This window comes from Bombus fervidus, chromosome 17 (assembly GCF_041682495.2).
Source record: "Bombus fervidus isolate BK054 chromosome 17, iyBomFerv1, whole genome shotgun sequence".
Lineage (NCBI taxonomy): Eukaryota > Metazoa > Arthropoda > Insecta > Hymenoptera > Apidae > Bombus > Bombus fervidus.
Genome location: NC_091533.1, coordinates 4443572 through 4469022, shown reverse-complemented (window position 1 = coordinate 4469022; position 25451 = coordinate 4443572).

Below are 25451 nucleotides of genomic sequence, written 5' to 3'. Positions count from 1 at the left end.
CTGCAAGACGTATAAGTTGGATACGAATACCTGGATTCTGCGGTGGTTGCGATCCTCTCGCTCTTTGACGTAAATGATTTGCAATAGGTGATTCTGAGGTTGATGAATGGGCGAGATTCCCTTCGTAGAGTACGGATTACATCTGAAAATTACTAAATTATAGTGATTTGACAAGTTTGTTGTTTATGTCCTGTTCGGAAACTCCTTGTAGTTTCGATTGCTGTGGTTCTCGTCGTTTTAGGAATTTGCGGTTGTGTTTTTGGGCCCAGAAAGTGTCGTTTTGTGCCTTGATCCTGGAGGTATTGTGAAGCACCTCTGTCCAGGAAGTGTCATGGAACACCTCTGCCCATGAAGTGTCGTAGAACACCTCTGCCCATGAGGTGTCGTTGAATGCTTCGATCCTGGAGGTGTTAGGTAGCAGCTCGGCCCAGGAAGTATCATGGAACACCTCTGCCCATGAAGTGTCGTGGAATGTCTCGATCATGGAGGTGTCGTGTAGTACCTCGACCCAGGAAGTGTCTTGGAACACCTCTGCCCATGAGGTGTCGTTGAACGGAATTCTTGTGTTGCCTGATGTTGATTCGTCCAACACGATGCGGAGTTTTGGAGTTGATTGGGAGGTTGGGCTCCCCCCGATGATCCGCCCGAATCGCGCTCTCTTAGTGATGATCCTTGGCGGAGAATGAGCGTTGGGCGTCGCGACGCTGGACGTCGTAACTGTGACTTGCCTTGGCATTGGAAAATATGTCGGCGTTATTGGAGCCAGGGGTGACTCCAGTGAGATCTTCGTGGTTTTTTCCTGAGACTTGTCCGATGCAGCAATCTGTGGGCTCAGTGGATAAGTATTGAAAACTGATGGTGTGGTTTGACAACTAATAATCTCATTTGAGGAATTCGTTACGGTGGTGACAACGTGATGATTATTCCGCTTCGGGAAATTTGCAGATGTGGCCCCGTTCGGAAATGGCGAAGGTAGCATCTTCGTGTTATGTCCAGGAGAATGACTCTCCGATATGATACTCCTGCTCTCAGATGATACAGGTAACGTGCTGTAAGACAGACTGAACATTGAGATGTTGATTGAGGAGGAAATGTTCCTAGAGAATCTTATCGTGGATTTCGAAACCCCTGCTGTAGGTTTTGATTCGAAATTGACTCTGTTGTCATGAACGGGATTCAGTTTTTTCCGGTCCAGAGGATCGTGAGAGGTTGTCTTCAAGTCGCGTGTTGGCGAAGAGTTGCGAGTGTCAGAGGTTGTCTGATTCAAGGCGCTTGCTGGCGTTGAATCGGATTGTTCAGATAATGATAATGCGAAATTGTTTGTCGTCGAGTCGCGTTTTGGCTCTGAGTTGCGAACGTTAGAGATTGTCTGATTCAAGCCGATTGGTAGCGTTGAATCAGATTTTTCAGATAATGAGGACGCGAACTTGGTCGTCGTCGAGTCGCATGCAGGCGATGAGCTGCGGACGTGAGAAGTTGTCTGATTCAAGACGATCGGCATTGTTGAATCAGATTGTTCAGACGATGGCGCGAGCCTGGCCGTCGCCAAGTCGCGTGCTGGCGATGAGCAGCGAATGTTCGAGGTTGTCTGATTCACGGCGTTTGGTAGTGTTGAATCAGATTTTTCGGATAATGAGGACGCGAACTTGATCGTCGTCGAGTCGCGTGTTGGCGCGCTGCGAGTATTATGCAATGAACTTCGCGTGTCATGCGACGGAATCGGCGCTAGACTCGATACGAGATTCTCCATCGGCGGAGTATGATCATTGTTACTGTTATTATTTAGATTATTCTTACGTCTCTGGTAACTGCTGGAAGTATTGCTGTTGCATTCCGATAGTTTTGGATTCGCCGCTGCGTTGGAGGCATCCGTTGAGGAAGAATCAATGTTGTTGAGTCTAACCAATCGTATCTTCAGGTCTGTATAGACATCCAATAAGTCCTCAGGTTCGTTGTCGTCGATGTCGAGCAATTCGTTAACGACAATGTTGAATTGTTTCCAATTGTCGTCGACCAGTGTTTGATAAAATTTTAAGCTGCCCTTGTTGCGCTGTCCGGACTGTTCGTATTGGTCGAGTAGTCTCCGTATGGTCTTGAATGCTTCGCTTATATCGTCGTACTCTTGTTTCAAGGCGATGAGTCTTGCTTCGTTTGCCATGTTTTGTGCCGAAGATGCTTCGTTAACGAAGGTGGTACTTGTGATGTGCGATCGGTGTGTCCCGATGCAGAATTGTTCCGGCTGCAGTGCTCGCTCGTCACTGTGCAGCGGGATATCGTGATGTTCGCGAGGAAGGCGTTCTTCCCGAAGATCACTCGTGTTGTAGTGAAACTGAAGTTGTTCCGACTGCAGGTTGTAGCTTGTCCCTGCGCAGTGGAATGTCGTTGACGTACGTTTCGTGAGGAAGGCGATTCTTCCCGAAAATGACGTGTTTTCTCGTGTGATCGAAGTTGTTGAATATCGTTATGTTTACGATTGTCCAGTTGCGGCGGGAGGCTGCCTGGTTGCGTCTTCAACCATTAAATTATGCCTCTTCCAAGGTGACGGTCCCTTGACGTTACTGACTTCGCTGGAGTGGTAACGCTTCCGCTGCTGGTTATGTTGAATTCATGTGGCACTGTATGGTAGTGGGTGTCACTGGTGTGCACTTTTCACTTACCACTGAATCCGGCTCGAAGGACCAAATGTTACGACCGTTCGCGGAGAGACGCGGTCGCGAGGAAAACGCGTCAGCGAGAGGCGTAAATTCTCGCTACGATTCGGCTAATCGACGCCGCGAATTAGTCGTTCCCCGTGTTTCGGTTAGGATAACAGGGGTGGTTAATTGAAATTAACACTGTGTTAACAGGTTAATATGATGTATATATTCAACAATGGATTACACAATATTATGAGCGTCACAAGTATTTGACGATGAGTACAGCTTATGCGTTACAGAAAATGTGACCCGATTTGACGATATCTCTCGATGAGATAGTTAGACTTTACAAACGGATTGATTTGAAGATAGAACCGTGGTAGACTTATTGACTGTTCGGACGACGAAAATGGACTCCTCGGTTACAGATTTCGAATGAGACTGATCGGTTTGAGTGTTCGATTGAGACTGATCGGTTACAGATTTCGATTCTTTGTCTTTCGGGGAGACGACCCCCCCATATGCTCGGATCACGCCACCGCACGCGCCGATGATCACACAGGCCGACTTCTTCGTTATAAAATAACGGTCCGAGATCGACGGTTCCAGAACTCGTTATTTGGTGATAAATATGCGCTCATCGATACGATGTATATTTTTCGTCGGGCAGATAAGAGGATGTATCTGCGACGCTGGAGGGCCGCGAGCGACGGTTGGAAATACGATCTCTAAAAAGCCTCGTGGCGTAACAGAATGCTTTCTACAGGGTTGTAATGCTTTCTATAGGTTTGGAGTGCTTTCGACAGAGTTGGAATACCCTTGTACAGGGTTGGAATGCTTTCTATGGGGTTGGAATGCTTCCGACAGAGTTGGAATACCTTTGTACAGGGTTGGAATACCTTTGTACAGGGTTGGAATGCTTTCGACAGAGTTGGAATACCATTGTACAGGGTTGGAATGCATTCGACAGAGTTGGAATACCTTTGTACATGGTTGGAATGCTTTCTACAGGGTTGGAATGCTTTCGACAGAGGTGGAATACCTTTGTACAGGGTTGGAATGCTTTCTATAGGGTTGGAATGCTTTCGACGGAGTTAGAATACCTTTGTACAGAGTTGGAATGCTTTCTACAGGGTTGGAATGCTTTCGATAGAGATGGAATACTTTTGTACAGAGTTGGAATGCATTCTACAGGGTTGCAATGCTTTCTACAGGGTTGGAATGCTTTCTACAGGGATGGAATGCTTTCGACAGAGGTGGAATACATTTGGACAGAGTGGGAATGCTTTGTACAGGGTTGGAATGCTTTCTATATGGTTGGAATGCTTTCTATAGGGTTGGAATGCTTTCGACAGAGTTGGAATACATTTGTACATGGTTGAAATGCGTTCTACATGGTTGGAATGCTTTCGACAGAAGTTGAATACCTTTGTACAGGGTTGGAATGCTTTCTATAGGGTTGGAATGCTTTCGACAGAGTTGGAATACCTTTGTACAGGGTTGGAATTCTTTCTACAGGGTTTGAATGCTTTCGACAGAGCTGGAATACCTTTGTACAGAGTTGGAATGCTTTCTACAGGGTTGGAATGCTTCCTACAGAGTTGAAATGCTTTCGACAGAGTTGGAATACCTTTGCGCAGAGTTGGAATGATATGTACAGGGTTGGAATGCTTTCGATAGAGATGGAATACTTTTGTACAGAGTTGGAATGCAATCTACAGGGTTGGAATGCTTTCGACGGGATTGGAATACCTTTGTGCAGAGTTGGAGTGCTTTCTACAGGGATGGAATGCTTTCGACAGAGGTGGAATACATTTGGACAGAGTGGGAATGCTTTGTACAGGGTTGGAATGATTTCTATAGGGTTGGAATGCTTTCTATAGGGTTGGAATGCTTTCGACAGAGTTGGAATACCTTTGTACTGGGTTGGAATACCTTTGTACAGGGTTGGAATGCTTTCGACAGAGTTGGAATACCATTGTACAGGGTTGGAATGCTTTCTACAGGATTGGAATGCTTTCGACGGGATTGGAATGCTTTCGACAGAGTTGGAATACCTTCGTACAGAGTTGGAGTGCTTTCTACAGGGATGGAATGCTTTCGACAGAGGTGGAATACATTTGGACAGAGTTCGAATACCTTTGTACAGAGTTGAAATACCTTTGTACAGGGTTGAAATGCTTTCGACAGAGGTGGAATACCTTTGTACAGGGTTGGAAAGCTTTCTATAGGGTTGGAATGCTTTCGACAGAGGTGGAATACCTTTGTACAGGGTTGGAATCCTTTCTATAGGGTTGGAATGCTTTCGACGGAGTTGGAATACCTTTGTACAGGGTTGGAATGCTTTCTACAGGGTTGAGATGCTATCGACAGAGGTGGAATACCTTTGTACGGAGTTGGAATGCTTTCTACAGGGTTGTAATGCTTTCTATAGGTTTGGAGTGCTTTCGACAGAGTTGGAATACCCTTGTACAGGGTTGGAATGCTTTCTATAGGGTTGGAATGCTTCCGACAGAGTTGGAATACCTTTGTACTGGGTTGGAATACCTTTGTACAGGGTTGGAATGCTTTCGACAGAGTTGGAATACCATTGTACAGGGTTGGAATGCATTCGACAGAGTTGGAATACCTTTGTACATGGTTGGAATGCTTTCTACAGGGTTGGAATGCTTTCGACAGAGGTGGAATACCTTTGTACAGGGTTGGAATGCTTTCTATACGGTTGGAATGCTTTCGACGGAGTTAGAATACCTTTGTACAGGGTTGGAATGCTTTCTACAGGGTTGGAATGCTTTCGATAGAGATGGAATACTTTTGTACAGAGTTGGAATGCATTCTACAGGGTTGCAATGCTTTCTACAGGGTTGGAATGCTTTCTACAGGGATGGTATGCTTTCGACAGAGGTGGAATACATTTGGACAGAGTGGGAATGCTTTGTACAGGGTTGGAAAGCTTTCTATATGGTTGGAATGCTTTCTATAGGGTTGGAATGCTTTCGACAGAGTTGGAATACATTTGTACATGGTTGAAATGCGTTCTACAGGGTTGGCATGCTTTCGACAGAAGTTGAATACCTTTGTACAGGGTTGGAATGCTTTCTATAGGGTTGGAATGCTTTCGACAGAGTTGGAATACCTTTGTACAGGGTTGGAATTCTTTCTACAGGGTTTGAATGCTTTCGACAGAGGTGGAATACCTTTGTACAGAGTTGGAATGCATTCTACAGGGTTGGAATGCTTCCTACAGACTTGGAATGCTTTCGGCAGAGTTGGAATACCTTTGCGCAGAGTTGGAATGATATGTACAGGGTTGGAATGCTTTCGATAGAGATGGAATACTTTTGTACAGAGTTGGAATGCAATCTACAGGGTTGGAATGCTTTCGACGGGATTGGAATACCTTTGTGCAGAGTTGGAGTGCTTTCTAAAGGGATGGAATGCTTTCGACAGAGGTGGAATACATTTGGACAGAGTGGGAATTCTTTGTACAGGGTTGGAATGATTTCTATAGGGTTGGAATGCTTTCTATAGGGTTGGAATGCTTTCGACAGAGTTGGAATACCTTTGTACATGGTTGGAATGCTTTCTACAGGGTTGGAATGCTTTCGACAGAGGTGGAATACCTTTGTACAGGGTTGGAATCCCTTCTATAGGGTTGGAATGCTTTCGATGGAGTTGGAATACCTTTGTACAGGGTTGGAATGCGTTCTACAGGGTTGAGATGCTATCGACAGAGATGGAATACCTTTGTACGGAGTTGGAATGCTTTCTACAGGGTTGTAATGCTTTCTATAGGGTTGGAGTGCTTTCGACAGAGTTGGAATACCCTTGTACAGGGTTGGAATGCTTTCTATAGGGTTGGAATGCTTCCGACAGAGTTGGAATACCTTTGTACTGGGTTGGAATACCTTTGTACAGGGTTGGAATGCTTTCGACAGAGTTGGAATACCATTGTACAGGGTTGGAATGCTTTCTAAAGGGATGGAATGCTTTCGACAGAGGTGGAATACATTTGGACAGAGTGGGAATTCTTTGTACAGGGTTGGAATGATTTCTATAGGGTTGGAATGCTTTCTATAGGGTTGGAATGCTTTCGACAGAGTTGGAATACCTTCGTACAGAGTTGGAGTGCTTTCTACAGGGATGGAATGCTTTCGACAGAGTTGGAATACCTTTGTAGAGAGTTGGAATACCTTTGTACAGGGTTGAAATGCTTTCGACAGAGTTCGAATGCTTTCGACAGAGTTGGAATGCTTTCGACAGAGTTGGAATGCTTTCGACAGAGTTGGAATGCTTTCGACAGAGTTGGAATGCTTTCGACAGTTTTGGAATACATTTGTACAGGGTTGTAATGCTTTCTACAGGGTTGGAATGCTTTCGACAGAGTTGGAATGCTTTCGACAGCGTTGGAATACCTTTGTACAGGGTTGGAATGCTTTCTACAGGGTTGGAATGCTTTCGATAGAGATGGAATACTTTTGTACAGAGTTGGAATGCATTCTACAGGGTTGCAATGCTTTCTACAGGGTTGGAATGCTTTCTACAGGGATGGAATGCTTTCGACAGAGGTGGAATACATTTGGACAGAGTGGGAATGCTTTGTACAGCGTTGGAATGTTTTCTATATGGTTGGAATGCTTTCTATAGGGTTGGAATGCTTTCGACAGAGTTGGAATACCTTTGTACAGAGTTGGAGTGCTTTCTACAGGGATGGAATGCTTTCGACAGAGGTGGAATACATTTGGACAGAGTGGGAATGCTTTGTACAGGGTTGGAATTCTTTCTACAGGGTTGGAATGCTTTCTATAGGGTTGGAATGCTTTCGACAGAGTTGGAATACCTTTGTACATGGTTGGAATGCTTTCTACAGGGTTGGAATGCTTTCGACAGAGGTGGAATACCTTTGTACATGGTTGGAATGCTTTCTATAGGGTTGGAATGCTTTCGACGGAGTTAGAATACCTTTGTACAGGGTTGGAATGCTTTCTACAGGGTTGGAATGCTTTCGAGAGAGTTGGAATACCTTTGTACAGGGTTGGAATGCTTTCTACAGAGTTGGAATGCTTTCTACAGAGTTGGAATGCTTCCTACAGATTTGGAATACTTTCGACAGAGTTGGAGTACCTTTTTACAGAGTTGGAATGCATTCTACAGGGTTGGAATTATTTGGACAGAGTTGGAATACCATTGAACAGAGTTAGAATGTTATGTACAGGGTTGGAATGCTTTCTAAGGGGTTGGAATGCATTCTACAGTGTTGGAATGCTTTCTACAGTGTTGGAATGCTTTCTACAGGTTTGGAATACCTTTGTACAGAGTTGGAATAACTTTGTACAGAGTTGGACTGCTTTCTACAGGGTTGGAATGCTTCCTACAGAGTTGGAATGCTTTCGACAGAGTTGGAATGCTTTCGACAGCGTTGGAATACCTTTGTACAGGTGTGGAATGCTTTCTACAGGTTTGGAATACCTTTGTACAGAGTGGGAATAACTTTGTACAGAGTTGGACTGCTTTCTACAGGGTTGGAATGCTTCCTACAGAGTTGGAATGCTTTCGACAGAGTTGGAATGCTTTCGACAGCGTTGGAATACCTTTGTACAGGTGTGGAATGCTTTCTACAGGGTTGGAATGCTTCCTACAGTGTTGGAATGCGTCCTACAGGGTTGGAATGCTTTCGACAGAGTTGGAATACCTTTGTACATGGTTGGAATGCTTTCTACAGGGTTGGAATGCTTTCGACAGAGGTGGAATACCATTGCAAAGAGTTGGAATGCTTTCTATAGGGTTGGAATGCTTTCGACAGGGTTGGAATGCTTTCGACAGAGTTGGAATACCCTTGTACAGGGTTGGAATGCTTTCTATAGGGTTGGAATGCTTTCGACGGAGTTGGAATACCTTTGTACAGAGTTGGAATGCTTTCTACAGGGTTGAGATGCTATCGACAGAGGTGGAATACCTTTGTACGGAGTTGGAATGCTTTCTACAGGGTTGTAATGCTTTCTATAGTGTTGGAATGCTTTCGACAGAGTTGGAATACCCTTGTACAGGGTTGGAATGCTTTCTATAGGGTTGGAATGCTTTTGACAGAGTTGGAATACCTTTGTACTGGGTTGGAATACCTTTGTACAGGGTTGGAATGCTATCGACAGAGTTGGAATACCATTGTGCAGGGTTGGAATGCTTTCTACAGGATTGGAATGCTTTCGTCGGGATTGGAATGCTTTCGACAGAGTTGGAATACCTTCGTACAGAGTTGGAGTGCTTTCTACAGGGATGGAATGCTTTCGACAGAGGTGGAATACATTTGGACAGAGTTCGAATACCTTTGTACAGAGTTGGAATACCTTTGTACAGAGTTGGAATGCTTTCTATAGGGTTGGAATGCTTTCTACTGAGTTGGAATACCTTTGTACAGGGTTGGAATGCTTTCGACAGTGTTGGAATGCTTTCGACAGATTTGTAATACATTTGTACAGGGTTGTAATGCTTTCTACAGGGTTGGAATGCTTTCGACAGGGTTGGAATGCTTTCGACAGAGTTGGAATGCTTTCGACAGAGTTGGAATACCTTTGTACAGGTTTGGAATGCTTTCTACAGGGTTGGAATGCTTTCGATAGAGATGGAATACTTTTGTACAGAGTTGGAATGCATTCTACAGGGTTGCAATGCTTTCTACAGGGTTGGAATGCTTTCTACAGGGATGGAATGCTTTCGACAGAGGTGGAATACATTTGGACAGAGTGGGAATGCTTTGTACAGGGTTGGAATGCTTTCTATATGGTTGGAATGCTTTCTATAGGGTAGGAATGCTTTCGACAGAGTTGGAATACCTTTGTACATGGTTGAAATGCGTTCTACAGGGTTGGAATGCTTTCGACAGAGTTGGAATACCTTTGTACAGGGTTGGAATTCTTTCTACAGGGTTGGAAGGCTTTCTATAGGGTTGGAATGCTTTCGACAGAGTTGGAATACCTTTGTACAGGGTTGGAATACCTTTGTACAGAGTTGGAATACCTTTGTACAGAGTTGGAATACCATTGTACAGAGTTGGAATTCTTTCTACAGGGTTGGAATGCTTTCGACAGAGGTGGAAGACCTTTGTACAGAGTTGGAATGCTTTCTACAGGGTTGGAATGCCTCCTACAGAGTTGGAATGCTTTCGACAGAGTTGGAATACCTTTGCGCAGAGTTGGAATGATATGTACAGGGTTGGAATGCTTTCGATAGAGATGGAATACTTTTTTACAGAGTTGGAATGCAATCTACAGGGTTGGAATGCTTTCGACGGGATTGGAACACCTTTGTGCAGAGTTGGAGTGCTTTCTACAAGGATGGAATGCTTTCGACAGAGGTGGAATACATTTGGACAGAGTGGGAATGCTTTGTACAGGGTTGGAATGATTTCTATAGGGTTGGAATGCTTTCTATAGGGTTGGAATGCTTTCGACAGAGTTGGAATACCTTTGTACATGGTTGGAATGCTTTCTACAGGGCTGGAATGCTTTCGACAGAGGTGGAATACCTTTGTACAGGGTTGGAATCCTTTCTATAGGGTTGGAATGCTTTCGACGGAGTTGGAATACCTTTGTACAGGGTTGGAATGCTTTCTACAGGGTTGAGATGCTTTCGACAGATTTGTAATACATTTGTACAGGGTTGTAATGCTTTCTACAAGGTTGGAATGCTTTCGACAGAGTTGGAATGCTTTCGACAGAGTTGGAATGCTTTCGACAGAGTTGGAATACCTTTGTACAGGTTTGGAATGCTTTCTACTGGGTTGGAATGCTTTCGATAGAGATGGAATACTTTTGTACAGAGTTGGAATGCATTCTACAGGGTTGCAATGCTTTCTACAGGGTTGGAATGCTTTCTACAGGGATGGAATGCTTTCGACAGAGGTGGGATACATTTGGACAGAGTGGGAATGCTTTGTACAGGGTTGGAATGCTTTCTATATGGTTGGAATGCTTTCTATAGGGTTGGAATGCTTTCGACAGAAGTTGAATACCTTTGTACAGGGTTGGAATGCTTTCTATAGGGTTGGAATGCTTTCGACAGAGTTGGAATACCTTTGTACAGGGTTGGAATTCTTTCTACAGGGTTGGAATGCTTTCGACAGAGGTGGAATACCTTTGTACAGAGTTGGAATGCTTTCTACAGGGTTGGAATGCTTCCTACAGAGTTGGAATGGTTTCGACAGTGTTGGAATACCTTTGCGCAGAGTTGGAATGATATGTACAGGGTTGGAATGCTTTCGATAGAGATGGAATACTTTTGTACAGAGCTGGAATGCAATCTACAGGGTTGGAATGCTTTCGACGGGATTGGAATACCTTTGTGCAGAGTTGGAGTGCTTTCTAAAGGGATGGAATGCTTTCGACAGAGGTGGAATACATTTGAACAGAGTGGGAATTCTTTGTACAGGGTTGGAATGATTTCTATAGGGTTGGAATGCTTTCTATAGGGTTGGAATGCTTTCGACAGAGTTGGAATACCTTTGTACATGGTTGGAATGCTTTCTACAGGGTTGGAATGCTTTCGACAGAGGTGGAATACCTTTGTACAGGGTTGGAATCCCTTCTATAGGGTTGGAATGCTATCGACGGAGTTGGAATACCTTTGTACAGGGTTGGAATGCTTTCTACAGGGTTGAGATGCTATCGACAGAGGTGGAATACCTTTGTACGGAGTTGGAATGCTTTCTACAGGGTTGTAATGCTTTCTATAGGGTTGGAGTGCTTTCGACAGAGTTGGAATACCCTTGTACAGGGTTGGAATGCTTTCTATAGGGTTGGAATGCTTCCGACAGAGTGGGAATACCTTTGTACTGGGTTGGAATACCTTTGTACAGGGTTGGAATGCTTTCGACAGAGTTGGAATACCATTGTACAGGGTTGGAATGCTTTCTACAGGATTGGAATGCTTTCGCCAGAGTTGGAATACCTTCGTACAGAGTTGGAGTGCTTTCTACAGGGATGGAATGCTTTCGACAGAGTTGGAATACCTTTGTAGAGAGTTGGAATACCTTTGTACAGGGTTGAAATGCTTTCGACAGAGTTCGAATGCTTTCGACAGAGTTGGAATGCTTTCGACAGAGTTGGAATGCTTTCGACAGATTTGGAATGCTTTCGACAGAGTTGGAATGCTTTCGACAGTTTTGGAATACATTTGTACAGGGTTGTAATGCTTTCTACAGGGTTGGAATGCTTTCGACAGAGTTGGAATGCTTTCGACAGCGTTGGAATACCTTTGTACAGGGTTGGAATGCTTTCTACAGGGTTGGAATGCTTTCGATAGAGATGGAATACTTTTGTACAGAGTTGGAATGCATTCTACAGGGTTCCAATGCTTTCTACAGGGTTGGAATGCTTTCTACAGGGATGGAATGCTTTCGACAGAGGTGGAATACATTTGGACAGAGTGGGAATGCTTTGTACAGGGTTGAGATGCTTTCGACAGATTTGTAATACATTTGTACAGGGTTGTAATGCTTTCTACAGGGTTGGAATGCTTTCGACAGAGTTGGAATGCTTTCGACAGAGTTGGAATGCTTTCGACAGAGGTGGAATACCTTTGTACAGAGTTGGAATGCTTTCTACAGGGTTGGAATGCTTCCTACAGAGTTGGAATGCTTTCGACAGAGTTGGAATACCTTTGCGCAGAGTTGGAATGATATGTACAGGGTTGGAATGCTTTCGATAGAGATGGAATACTTTTTTACAGAGTTGGAATGCAATCTACAGGGTTGGAATGCTTTCGACGGGATTGGAACACCTTTGTGCAGAGTTGGAGTGCTTTCTACAGGGATGGAATGCTTTCGACAGAGGTGGAATACATTTGGACAGAGTGGGAATGCTTTGTACAGGGTTGGAATGATTTCTATAGGGTTGGAATGCTTTCTATAGGGTTGGAATGCTTTCGACAGAGTTGGAATACCTTTGTACATGGTTGGAATGCTTTCTACAGGGCTGGAATGCTTTCGACAGAGGTGGAATACCTTTGTACAGGGTTGGAATCCTTTCTATAGGGTTGGAATGCTTTCGACAGAGTTGGAATGCTTTCGACAGAGTTGGAATGCTTTCGACAGAGTTGGAATACCTTTGTACAGGTTTGGAATGCTTTCTACAGGGTTGGAATGCTTTCGATAGAGATGGAATACTTTTGTACAGAGTTGGAATGCATTCTACAGGGTTGCAATGCTTTCTACAGGGTTGGAATGCTTTCTACAGGGATGGAATGCTTTCGACAGAGGTGGAATACATTTGGACAGAGTGGGAATGCTTTGTACAGGGTTGGAATGCTTTCTATATGGTTGGAATGCTTTCTATAGGGTTGGAATGCTTTCGACAGAGTTGGAATACATTTGTACATGGTTGAAATGCGTTCTACAGGGTTGGAATGCTTTCGACAGAAGTTGAATACCTTTGTACAGGGTTGGAATGCTTTCTATATGGTTGGAATGCTTTCGACAGAGTTGGAATACCTTTGTACAGGGTTGGAATTCTTTCTACAGGGTTGGAATGCTTTCGACAGAGGTGGAATACCTTTGTACAGAGTTGGAATGCTTTCTACAGGGTTGGAATGCTTCCTACAGAGTTGGAATGCTTTCGACAGAGTTGGAATACCTTTGCGCAGAGTTGGAATGATATGTACAGGGTTGGAATGCTTTCGATAGAGATGGAATACTTTTGTACAGAGTTGGAATGCAATCTACAGGGTTGGAATGCTTTCGACGGGATTGGAATACCTTTGTGCAGTGTTGGAGTGCTTTCTAAAGGGATGGAATGCTTTCGACAGAGGTGGAATACATTTGGACAGAGTGCGAATTCTTTGTACAGGGTTGGAATGATTTCTATAGGGTTGGAATGCTTTCTATAGGGTTGGAATGCTTTCGACAGAGTTGGAATACCTTTGTACATGGTTGGAATGCTTTCTACAGGGTTGGAATGCTTTCGACAGAGGTGGAATACCTTTGTACAGGGTTGGAATCCCTTCTATAAGGTTGGAATGCTTTCGACGGAGTTGGAATACCTTTGTACAGGGTTGGAATGCTTTCTACAGGGTTGAGATGCTATCGACAGAGGTGGAATACCTTTGTACGGAGTTGGAATGCTTTCTACAGGGTTGGAATGCTTTCTATAGGGTTGGAATGCTTCCGACAGAGTTGGAATACCTTTGTACTGGGTTGGAATACCTTTGTACTGGGTTGGAATACCTTTGTACAGAGTTGGAATGCTTTCGACAGAGTTGGAATACCATTGTACAGGGTTGGAATGCTTTCTACAGGATTGGAATGCTTTCGCCAGAGTTGGAATGCTTTCGATAGAGTTGGAATACTTTTGTACAGCGTTGGAATGCATTCTACAGGGTTGGAATGCTTAGGACAGAGTTGGAATGATTTGGACAGAGTTGGAATACATTTGTACACAGTTAGAATGTTATGTACAGGGTTGGGATGCTTTCTACGGGGTTGGAATGCTTCCTACAGTGTTGGAATGCGTCCTACAGGGTTGGAATGCTTTCGACAGAGTTGGAATACCTTTGTACATGGTTGGAATGCTTTCTACAGGGTTGGAATGCTTTCGACAGAGGTGAAATACCTTTGTACAGAGTTGGAATGCTTTCTATAGAGTTGGAATGCTTTCGACACAGTTGGAATACCTTTATACAGGGTTGGAAGGCTTTCTACAGGGTTGGAATGCTTTCGAGAGAGGTGGAATACCTTTGGACAGAGTGGGAATGCTTTGTACAGGGTTGGAATGCTTTCGACAGAGTTGAAATACCTTTGTACAGGGTTGGAATGCTTTCTATAGGGTTGGAATGCTTTCGACGGAGTTAGAATACCTTTGTACAGCGTTGGAATGCGTTCTACAGGGTTGTAATGCTTTCTACAGGATTGGAATGCTTTCGACAGAGTTGGAATGCTTTCGACAGAGTTGGAATACCTTTGTACAGCGTTGGAATGCGTTCTTCAGGGTTGGAATGCTTTCGATAGAGTTGGAATACTTTTGTACAGCGTTGGAATGCATTCTACAGGGTTGGAATGCTTAGGACAGAGTTGGAATGATTTGGACAGAGTTGGAATACATTTGTACAGAGTTAGAATGTAATGTACAGGGTTGGAATGCTTTCTACGGGGTTGGAATGCTTCCTACAGTGTTGGAATGCGTCCTACAGGGTTGGAATGCTTTCTACAGGGTTGGAATGCTTTCGACAGAGGTGAAATACCTTTGTACAGAGTTGGAATGCTTTCTATAGAGTTGGAATGCTTTCGGCACAGTTGGAATACCTTTATACAGGGTTGGAGGGCTTTCTACAGGGTTGGAATGCTTTCGACAGAGGTGGAATACCTTTGGACAGAGTGGGAATGCTTTGTACAGGGTTGGAATTCTTTCGACAGAGTTGAAATACCTTTGTACAGGGTTGGAATGCTTTCTATAGGGTTGGAATGCTTTCGACGGAGTTAGAATACCTTTGTACTGGGATGGAATACCTTTGTACAGGGTTGGAATGCTTTCGACAGAGTTGGAATACCATTGTACAGGGTTGGAATGCTTTCTACAGGATTGGAATGCTTTCGACGGGATTGGAATGCTTTCTACAGGGTTGGAATGCTTTCTATAGGGTTGGAATGCTTTCGACAGAGTTGGAATACCCTTGTACAGGGTTGGAATGCTTTCTACAGAGTTGGAATACTTTCGACAGAGTTGGAGTACCTTTTTACAGAGTTGGAATGCATTCTACAGGGTTGGAATTATTTGGACAGAGTTGGAATACCTTTGAACAGAGTTAGAATGTTATGTACAGGGTTGGAATGCTTTCTACGGGGTTGGAATGCATTCTACAGAGTTGGGATGCATTCTACAGGGTTGGAATGCTTTCTACAGCTTTGGAATACCTTTGTACAGAGTTGGAATAACTTTGTACAGAGTTGGACTGCTTTCTACAGGGTTGGAATGCTTCCTACAGAGTTGGAATGCTTTCGACAGAGTTGGAATGCTTTCGACAGAGTTGGAATACCTTTGTACAGGTGTGGAATGCTTTCTACAGGGTTGGAATGCTTCCTACAGTGTTGGAATGCGTCCTACAGGGTTGGAATGCTTTCGACAGAGTTGGAATAACTTTGTACAGAGTTGGAATGCTTTCTACAGGGTTGGAATGCTTCCTACAGAGTTGGAATGCTTTCGACAGGGTTGGAATACCTTTGTACAGAGTTAGAATGTTATGTACAGGGTTGGAATTCTTTCTACTGGGTTGGAATGCTTCCTACAGTGTTGGAATGCGTCCTACAGGGTTGGAATGCTTTCGACTGGATTTTTAATGCTTTCGACGGGATTGGAATGCTTTCGACAGAGTTGGAATACCTTTGTACATGGTTGGAATGCTTTCTACAGGGTTGGAATGCTTTCGACAGAGGTGGAATACCTTTGTACAGAGTTGGAATGCTTTCTATAGGGTTGGAATGCTTTCGATACAGTTGGAATACCTTTATACAGGGTTGGAAGGCTTTCTACAGGGTTGGAATGCATTCGACAGAGGTGGAATACCTTTGGACAGAGTGGGAATGCTTTGTACAGGGTTGGAATGCTTTCGACAGAGTTGGAATACCATTGTACAGGGTTGGAATGCTTTCTACAGGGTTGGAATGCATTCGACAGAGGTGGAATACCTTTGGACAGAGTGGGAATGCCTTGTACAGGGTTGGAATGCTTTCGACAGAGTTGGAACACCATTGTACAGGGTTGGAATGCTTTCTACAGGATTGGAATGCTTTCGACTGGATTTTTAATGCTTTCGACGGGACTGGAATGCTTTCGACAGAGTTGGAATACCTTTGTACAGAGTTGGAGTGCTTTCTACAGGGATGGAATGCTTTCGACAGAGGTGGAATACATTTGGACAGAGTGGGAATGCTTTGTACAGGGCTGGAATGCTTTCTATAGGGTTGGAATGCTTTCTATAGGGTTGGAATGCTTTCGACAGAGTTGGAATACCTTTGTACATGGTTAGAATGCTTTCTACAGGGTTGGAATGCTTTCGACAGAGTTGGAATACCATTGTACAGGGTTGGAATGCTTTCTACAGGATTGGAAAGCTTTCGACGGGATTGGAATGCTTTCGACGGGATTGGAATGCTTTCGACAGAGTTGGAATACCTTCGTACAGAATTGGAGTGCTTTCTACAGGGATGGAACGCTTTCGACAGAGTTGGAATACCTTTGTACAGAGTTGGAATACCTTTGTACAGGGTTGAAATGCTTTCCACAGAGTTGGAATGCTTTCGACAGAGTTGGAATGCTTTCGACAGAGTTGGAATGCTTTCGACAGAGTTGGAATACATTTGTGCAGGGTTGTAATGCTTTCTACAGGATTGGAATGCTTTCGACAGAGTTGGAATGCTTTCGACAGAGTTGGAATACCTTTGTACAGCGTTGGAATGCTATCTACAGGGTTGGAATGCTTTCGATAGAGTTGGAATACTTTTGTACAGCGTTGGAATGCATTCTACAGGGTTGGAATGCTTAGGACAGAGTTGGAATGCTTTGGACAGAGTTGGCATACATTTGAACAGAGTTAGAATGTTATGTACAGGGTTGGAATGCTTTCGACAGAGTTGGAATACCTTTGTACAGGGTTGGAATGCTTTCTATAGGGTTGGAATGCTTTCGACGGAGTTAGAATACCTTAGTACTGGGTTGGAATACCTTTCTACAGAGTTGGAATACCTTTGTACAGGGTTGAAATGCTTTCCACAGAGTTGGAATGCTTTCGACAGAGTTGGAATGCTTTCGACAGAGTTGGAATGCTTTCGACAGAGTTGGAATGCTTTCGACAGAGGTGGAATACATTTGGACAGAGTGGGAATGCTTTGTACAGGGTTGGAATGATTTCTATAGGGTTGGAATGCTTTCTAAAGGGTTGGAATGCTTTCGACAGAGTTGGAATACCTTTGTACATGGTTGGAATGCTTTCTACAGGGCTGGAATGCTTTCGACAGAGGTGGAATACCTTTGTACAGGGTTGGAATCCTTTCTATAGGGTTGGAATGCTTTCGACGGAGTTGGAATACCTTTGTACAGGGTTGGAATGCTTTCTACAGGGTTGAGATGCTTTCGACAGATTTGTAATACATTTGTACAGGGTTGTAATGCTTTCTACAGGGTTGGAATGCTTTCGACAGAGTTGGAATGCTTTCGACAGAGTTGGAATGCTTTCGACAGAGTTGGAATACCTTTGTACAGGTTTGGAATGCTTTCTACAGGGTTGGAATGCTTTCGATAGAGATGGAATACTTTTGTACAGAGTTGGAATGCATTCTACAGGGTTGCAATGCTTTCTACAGGGTTGGAATGCTTTCTACAGGGATGGAATGCTTTCGACAGAGGTGGAATACATTTGGACAGAGTGGGAATGCTTTGTACAGGGTTGGAATGCTTTCTATATGGTTGGAATGCTTTCTATAGGGTTGGAATGCTTTCGACAGAGTTGGAATACATTTGTACATGGTTGAAATGCGTTCTACAGGGTTGGAATGCTTTCGACAGAAGTTGAATACCTTTGTACAGGGTTGGAATGCTTTCTATAGGGTTGGAATGCTTTCGACAGAGTTGGAATACCTTTGTACAGGGTTGGAATTCTTTCTACAGGGTTGCAATGCTTTCGACAGAGGTGGAATACCTTTGTACAGAGTTGGAATGCTTTCTACAGGGTTGGAATGCTTCCTACAGAGTTGGAATGCTTTCGACAGAGTTGGAATACCTTTGCGCAGAGTTGGAATGATATGTACAGGGTTGGAATGCTTTCGATAGAGATGGAATACTTTTGTACAGAGTTGGAATGCAATCTACAGGGTTGGAATGCTTTCGACGGGATTGGAATACCTTTGTGCAGAGTTGGAGTGCTTTCTAAAGGGATGGAATGCTTTCGACAGAGGTGGAATACATATGGACAGAGTGGGAATTCTTTGTACAGGGTTGGAATGATTTCTATAGGGTTGGAATGCTTTCTATAGGGTTGGAATGCTTTCGACAGAGTTGGAATACCTTTGTACATGGTTGGAATGCTTTCTACAGGGTTGGAATGCTTTCGACAGAGGTGGAATACCTTTGTACAGGGTTGGAATCCCTTCTATAGGGTTGGAATGCTTTCGACGGAGTTGGAATACCTTTGTACAGGGTTGGAATGCTTTCTACAGGGTTGAGATGCTATCGACAGAGGTGGAATACCTTTGTACGGAGTTGGAATGCTTTCTACAGGGTTGTAATGCTTTCTATAGGGTTGGAGTGCTTTCGACAGAGTTGGAATACCCTTGTACAGGGTTGGAATGCTTTCTATAGGGTTGGAATGCTTCCGACAGAGTTGGAATACCTTTGTACTGGGTTGGAATACCTTTGTACAGGGTTGGAATGCTTTCGACAGAGTTGGAATACCATTGTACAGGGTTGGAATGCTTTCTACAGGATTGGAATGCTTTCGCCAGAGTTGGAATGCTTTCGACAGAGTTGGAATACCTTCGTACAGAGTTGGAGTGCTTTCTACAGGGATGGAATGCTTTCGACAGAGTTGGAATACCTTTGTAGAGAGTTGGAATACCTTTGTACAGGGTTGAAATGCTTTCGAAAGAGGTGGAATACATTTGGACAGAGTGGGAATGCTTTGTACAGGGTTGGAATGCTTTCTACAGGGTTGGAATGCTTTCTATAGGGTTGGAATGCTTTCGACAGAGTTGGAATACCTTTGTACATGGTTGGAATGCTTTCTACAGGGTTGGAATGCTTTCGACAGAGGTGGAATGCTTTCGACAGTTTTGGAATACATTTGTACAGGGTTGTAATGCTTTCTACAGGGTTGGAATGCTTTCGACAGAGTTGGAATGCTTTCGACAGCGTTGGAATACCTTTGTACAGGGTTGGAATGCTTTCTACAGGGTTGGAATGCTTTCGATAGAGATGGAATACTTTTGTACAGAGTTGGAATGCATTCTACAGGATTGCAATGCTTTCTACAGTGTTGGAATGCTTTCTACAGGGATGGAATGCTTTCGACAGAGGTGGAATACATTTGGACAGAGTGGGAATGCTTTGTACAGGGTTGGAATGCTTTCTACAGGGTTGGAATGCTTTCTATAGGGTTGGAATGCTTTCGACAGAGTTGGAATACCTTTGTACATGGTTGGAATGCTTTCTACAGGGTTGGAATGCTTTCGACAGAGGTGGAATACCTTTGTACAGAGTTGGAATGCTTTCTATAGGGTTGGAATGCTTTCGACACAGTTGGAATACCTTTATACAGGGTTGGAAGGCTTTCTACAGGGTTGGAATGCATTCGACAGAGGTGGAATACCTTTGGACAGAGTGGGAATGCTTTGTACAGGGTTGGAATGCTTTCGACAGAGTTGGAATACCATTGTACAGGGTTGGAATGCTTTCTACAGGGTTGGAATGCATTCGACAGAGGTGGAATACCTTTGGACAGAGTGGGAATGCTTTGTACAGGGTTGGAATGCTTTCGACAGAGTTGGAATACCATTGTACAGGGTTGGAATGCTTTCTACAGGATTGGAATGCTTTCGACTGGATTTTTAATGCTTTCGACGGGACTGGAATGCTTTCGACAGAGTTGGAATACCTTTGTACAGAGTTGGAGTGCTTTCTACAGGGATGGAATGCTTTCGACAGAGGTGGAATACATTTGGACAGAGTGGGAATGCTTTGTACAGGGCTGGAATGCTTTCTATAGGGTTGGAATGCTTTCTATAGGGTTGGAATGCTTTCGACAGAGTTGGAATACCTTTGTACATGGTTAGAATGCTTTCTACAGGGTTGGAATGCTTTCGACAGAGGTGGAATACCTTTGTACAGGGTTGGAATGCTTTCTATAGGGTTGGAATGCTTTCGACGGAGTTAGAATACCTTTGTACACGGTTGGAATGCTTTCTACAGGGTTGGAATGCTTTCGACAGAGGTGGAACACCTTTGTACAGCGTTGGAATGCTTCCTACAGGGTTGGAATGCTTTCGATAGAGTTGGAATACTTTTGTACAGCGTTGGAATGCATTCTACAGGGTTGGAATGCTTAGGACAGAGTTGGAATGATTTGGACAGAGTTGGAACACATTTGAACAGAGTTATAATGTTATGTACAGGGTTGGAATGCTTTCTACGGGGTTGGAATGCTTCCTACAGTGTTGGAATGCGTCCTATAGGGTTGGAATGCTTTCGATAGAGTTGGAATACTTTTGTACAGCGTTGGAATGCATTCTACAGGGTTGGAATGCTTAGGACAGAGTTGGAATACATTTGAACAGAGTTAGAATGTTATGTACAGGGTTGGAATGCTTTCTACGGGGTTGGAATGCTTCCTACAGTGTTGGAATGCGTCCTACAGGGTTGGAATGCTTTCGATAGAGTTGGAATACCTTTGTACTGGGTTGGAATACCTTTGTACAGGGTTGGAATGCTTTCGACAGAGTTGGAATACCATTGTACAGGGTTGGAATGCTTTCTACGGGATTTGAATGCCTTCGACGGTATTGGAATGCTATCGACGGGATTGGAATGCTTTCGACAGAGTTGGAATACCTTCGTACAGAGTTGGAACAGCTTTGTACAGGGTTGGAATGCGTTCGACAGAGTTGGAATTCTTTCGACAGAGTTGGAATGCTTTCGACAGAGTTGGAATGCTTTCGACAGAGTTGGAATGCTTCCTACAGTGTTGGAATGCGTCCTATAGGGTTGGAATGCTTTCGATAGAGTTGGAATACTTTTGTACAGCGTTGGAATGCATTCTACAGGGTTGGAATGCTTAGGACAGAGTTGGAATACATTTGAACAGAGTTAGAATGTTATGTACAGGGTTGGAATGCTTTCTACGGGGTTGGAATGCTTCCTACAGTGTTGGAATGCGTCCTACAGGGTTGGAATGCTTTCGATAGAGTTGGAATACCTTTGTACTGGGTTGGAATACCTTTGTACAGGGTTGGAATGCTTTCGACAGAGTTGGAATACCATTGTACAGGGTTGGAATGCTTTCTACGGGATTGGAATGCCTTCGACGGTATTGGAATGCTATCGACGGGATTGGAATGCTTTCGATAGAGATGGAATACTTTTGTACAGAGTTGGAATGCATTCTACAGGGTTGCAATGCTTTCTACAGTGTTGGAATGCTTTCTACAGGGATGGAATGCTTTCAACAGAGGTGGAATACATTTGGACAGAGTGGGAATGCTTTGTACAGGGTTGGAATGCTTTCTACAGGGTTGGAATGCTTTCTATAGGGTTGGAATGCTTTCGACAGAGTTGGAATACCTTTGTACATGGTTGGAATGCTTTCTACAGGGTTGGAATGCTTTCGACAGAGGTGGAATACCTTTGTACAGAGTTGGAATGCTTTCTATAGGGTTGGAATGCTTTCGACACAGTTGGAATACCTTTATACAGGGTTGGAAGGCTTTCTACAGGGTTGGAATGCATTCGACAGAGGTGGAATACCTTTGGACAGAGTGGGAATGCTTTGTACAGGGTTGGAATGCTTTCGACAGAGTTGGAATACCATTGTACAGGGTTGGAATGCTTTCTACAGGGTTGGAATGCATTCGACAGAGGTGGAATACCTTTGGACAGAGTGGGAATGCTTTGTACAGGGTTGGAATGCTTTCGACAGAGTTGGAATACCATTGTACAGGGTTGGAATGCTTTCTACAGGATTGGAATGCTTTCGACTGGATTTTTAATGCTTTCGACGGGACTGGAATGCTTTCGACAGAGTTGGAATACCTTTGTACAGAGTTGGAGTGCTTTCTACAGGGATGGAATGCTTTCGACAGAGGTGGAATACATTTGGACAGAGTGGGAATGCTTTGTACAGGGCTGGAATGCTTTCTATAGGGTTGGAATGCTTTCTATAGGGTTGGAATGCTTTCGACAGAGTTGGAATACCTTTGTACATGGTTAGAATGCTTTCTACAGGGTTGGAATGCTTTCGACAGAGGTGGAATACCTTTGTACAGGGTTGGAATGCTTTCTATAGGGTTGGAATGCTTTCGACGGAGTTAGAATACCTTTGTACACGGTTGGAATGCTTTCTACAGGGTTGGAATGCTTTCGACAGAGGTGGAACACCTTTGTACAGCGTTGGAATGCTTCCTACAGGGTTGGAATGCTTTCGATAGAGTTGGAATACTTATGTACAGCGTTGGAATGCATTCTACAGGGTTGGAATGCTTAGGACAGAGTTGGAATGATTTGGACAGAGTTGGAACACATTTGAACAGAGTTATAATGTTATGTACAGGGTTGGAATGCTTTCTACGGGGTTGGAATGCTTCCTACAGTGTTGGAATGCGTCCTATAGGGTTGGAATGCTTTCGATAGAGTTGGAATACTTTTGTACAGCGTTGGAATGCATTCTACAGGGTTGGAATGCTTAGGACAGAGTTGGAATACATTTGAACAGAGTTAGAATGTTATGTACAGGGTTGGAATGCTTTCTACGGGGTTGGAATGCTTCCTACAGTGTTGGAATGCGTCCTACAGGGTTGGAATGCTTTCGATAGAGTTGGAATACCTTTGTACTGGGTTGGAATACCTTTGTACAGGGTTGGAATGCTTTCGACAGAGTTGGAATACCATTGTACAGGGTTGGAATGCTTTCTACGGGATTGGAATGCCTTCGACGGTATTGGAATGCTATCGACGGGATTGGAATGCTTTCGACAGAGTTGGAATACCTTCGTACAGAGTTGGAACAGCTTTGTACAGGGTTGGAATGCGTTCGACAGAGTTGGAATTCTTTCGACAGAGTTGGAATGCTTTCGACAGAGTTGGAATGCTTTCGACAGAGTTGGAATGCTTTCGAGAGAGTTGGAATACATTTGTACAGGGTTGTAATGCTTTCAACAGGATTGGAATGCTTTCGACAGAGTTGGAATGCTTTCGACAGATTTGGAATGCTTTCGACAGAGTTGGAAAACCTTTGTACAGGGTTGGAATACCTTTGTACAGAGTTTGAATACCTTTGTACAGAGTTGGAATACCATTGTACAGAGTTGCAATGCTTTCTACAGGGTTGGAATGCTTCCTGCAGAGTTGGAATGCTTTCGATAGAGTTGGAATACCTTTGTACAGGGCTGGAATGCTTTCTACAGAGTTGGAATGCTTTCTACAGAGTTGGAATGCTTTCTACAGAGTTGGAATACTTTCGACAGAGTTGGAGTACCTTTTTACAGAGTTGGAATGCATTCTACAGGGTTGGAATTATTTGGACAGAGTTGGAATACCTTTGAGCAGAGTTAGAATGTTATGTACAGGGTTGGAATGCTTTCTACGGGGTTGGAATGCATTCTACAGAGTTGGGATGCATTCTACAGTGTTGGAATGCTTTCTACAGGTTTGGAATACCTTTGTACAGAGTTGGAATAACTTTGTAGAGAGTTGGACTGCTTTCGACAGAGTTGGAATACCTTTATACAGGGTTGGAAGGCTTTCTACAGGGTTGGAATGCATTCGACAGAGGTGGAATACCTTTGGACAGAGTGGGAATGCTTTGTACAGGGTTGGAATGCTTTCGACAGAGTTGGAATACCATTGTACAGGGTTGGAATGCTTTCTACAGGATTGGAATGCTTTCGACTGGATTGGAATGCTTTCTACAGGGTTGGAATGCTTTCGACAGAGGTGGAATAGCTTTGTACGGAGTTGGAATGCTTTCTACAGGGTTGGAATGCTTTCTATAGGGTTGGAATGCTTTCGACAGAGTTGGAATACCCTTGTACAGGGTTGGAATGCATTCTATAGGGTTGGAATGCTTTCGACAGAGTTGGAATACCTTTGTACTGGGTTGGAATACCTTTGTACAGGGTTGGAATGCTTTCGACAGAGTTGGAATACCATTGTACAGGGTTGGAATGCTTTCTACAGTATTGGAATGCTTTCGACGGGATTGGAATGCTTTCGACAGAGTTGGAATACCATTGTACAGGGTTGGAATGCTTTCTACAGGATTGGAAAGCTTTCGACGGGATTGGAATGCTTTCGACGGGATTGGAATGCTTTCGACAGAGTTGGAATACCTTCGTACAGAGTTGGAGTGCTTTCTACAGGGATGGAACGCTTTCGACAGAGTTGGAATACCTTTGTACAGGGTTGGAATACCTTTGTACAGGGTTGAAATGCTTTCCACAGAGTTGGAATGCTTTCGACAGAGTTGGAATGCTTTCGACAGAGTTGGAATGCTTTCGACAGAGTTGGAATACATTTGTGCAGGGTTGTAATGCTTTCTACAGGATTGGAATGCTTTCGACAGAGTTGGAATGCTTTCGACAGAGTTGGAATACCTTTGTACAGCGTTGGAATGCTTTCTACAGGGTTGGAATGCTTTCGATAGAGTTGGAATACTTTTGTACAGCGTTGGAATGCATTCTACAGGGTTGGAATGCTTAGGACAGAGTTGGAATGCTTTGGACAGAGTTGGAATGCTGTGGACAGAGTTGGAATACATTTGAACAGAGTTAGAATGTTATGTACAGGGTTGGAATGCTTTCGACAGAGTTGGAATACCTTTGTACAGGGTTGGAATGCTTTCTATAGGGTTGGAATGCTTTCGACGGAGTTAGAATACCTTAGTACTGGGTTGGAATACCTTTCTACAGAGTTGGAATACCTTTGTACAGGGTTGAAATGCTTTCCACAGAGTTGGAATGCTTTCGACAGAGTTGGAATGCTTTCGACAGAGTTGGAATGCTTTCGACAGAGTTGGAATGCTTTCGACAGAGTTGGAATACATTTGTACAGGGTTGTAATGCTTTCTACAGGA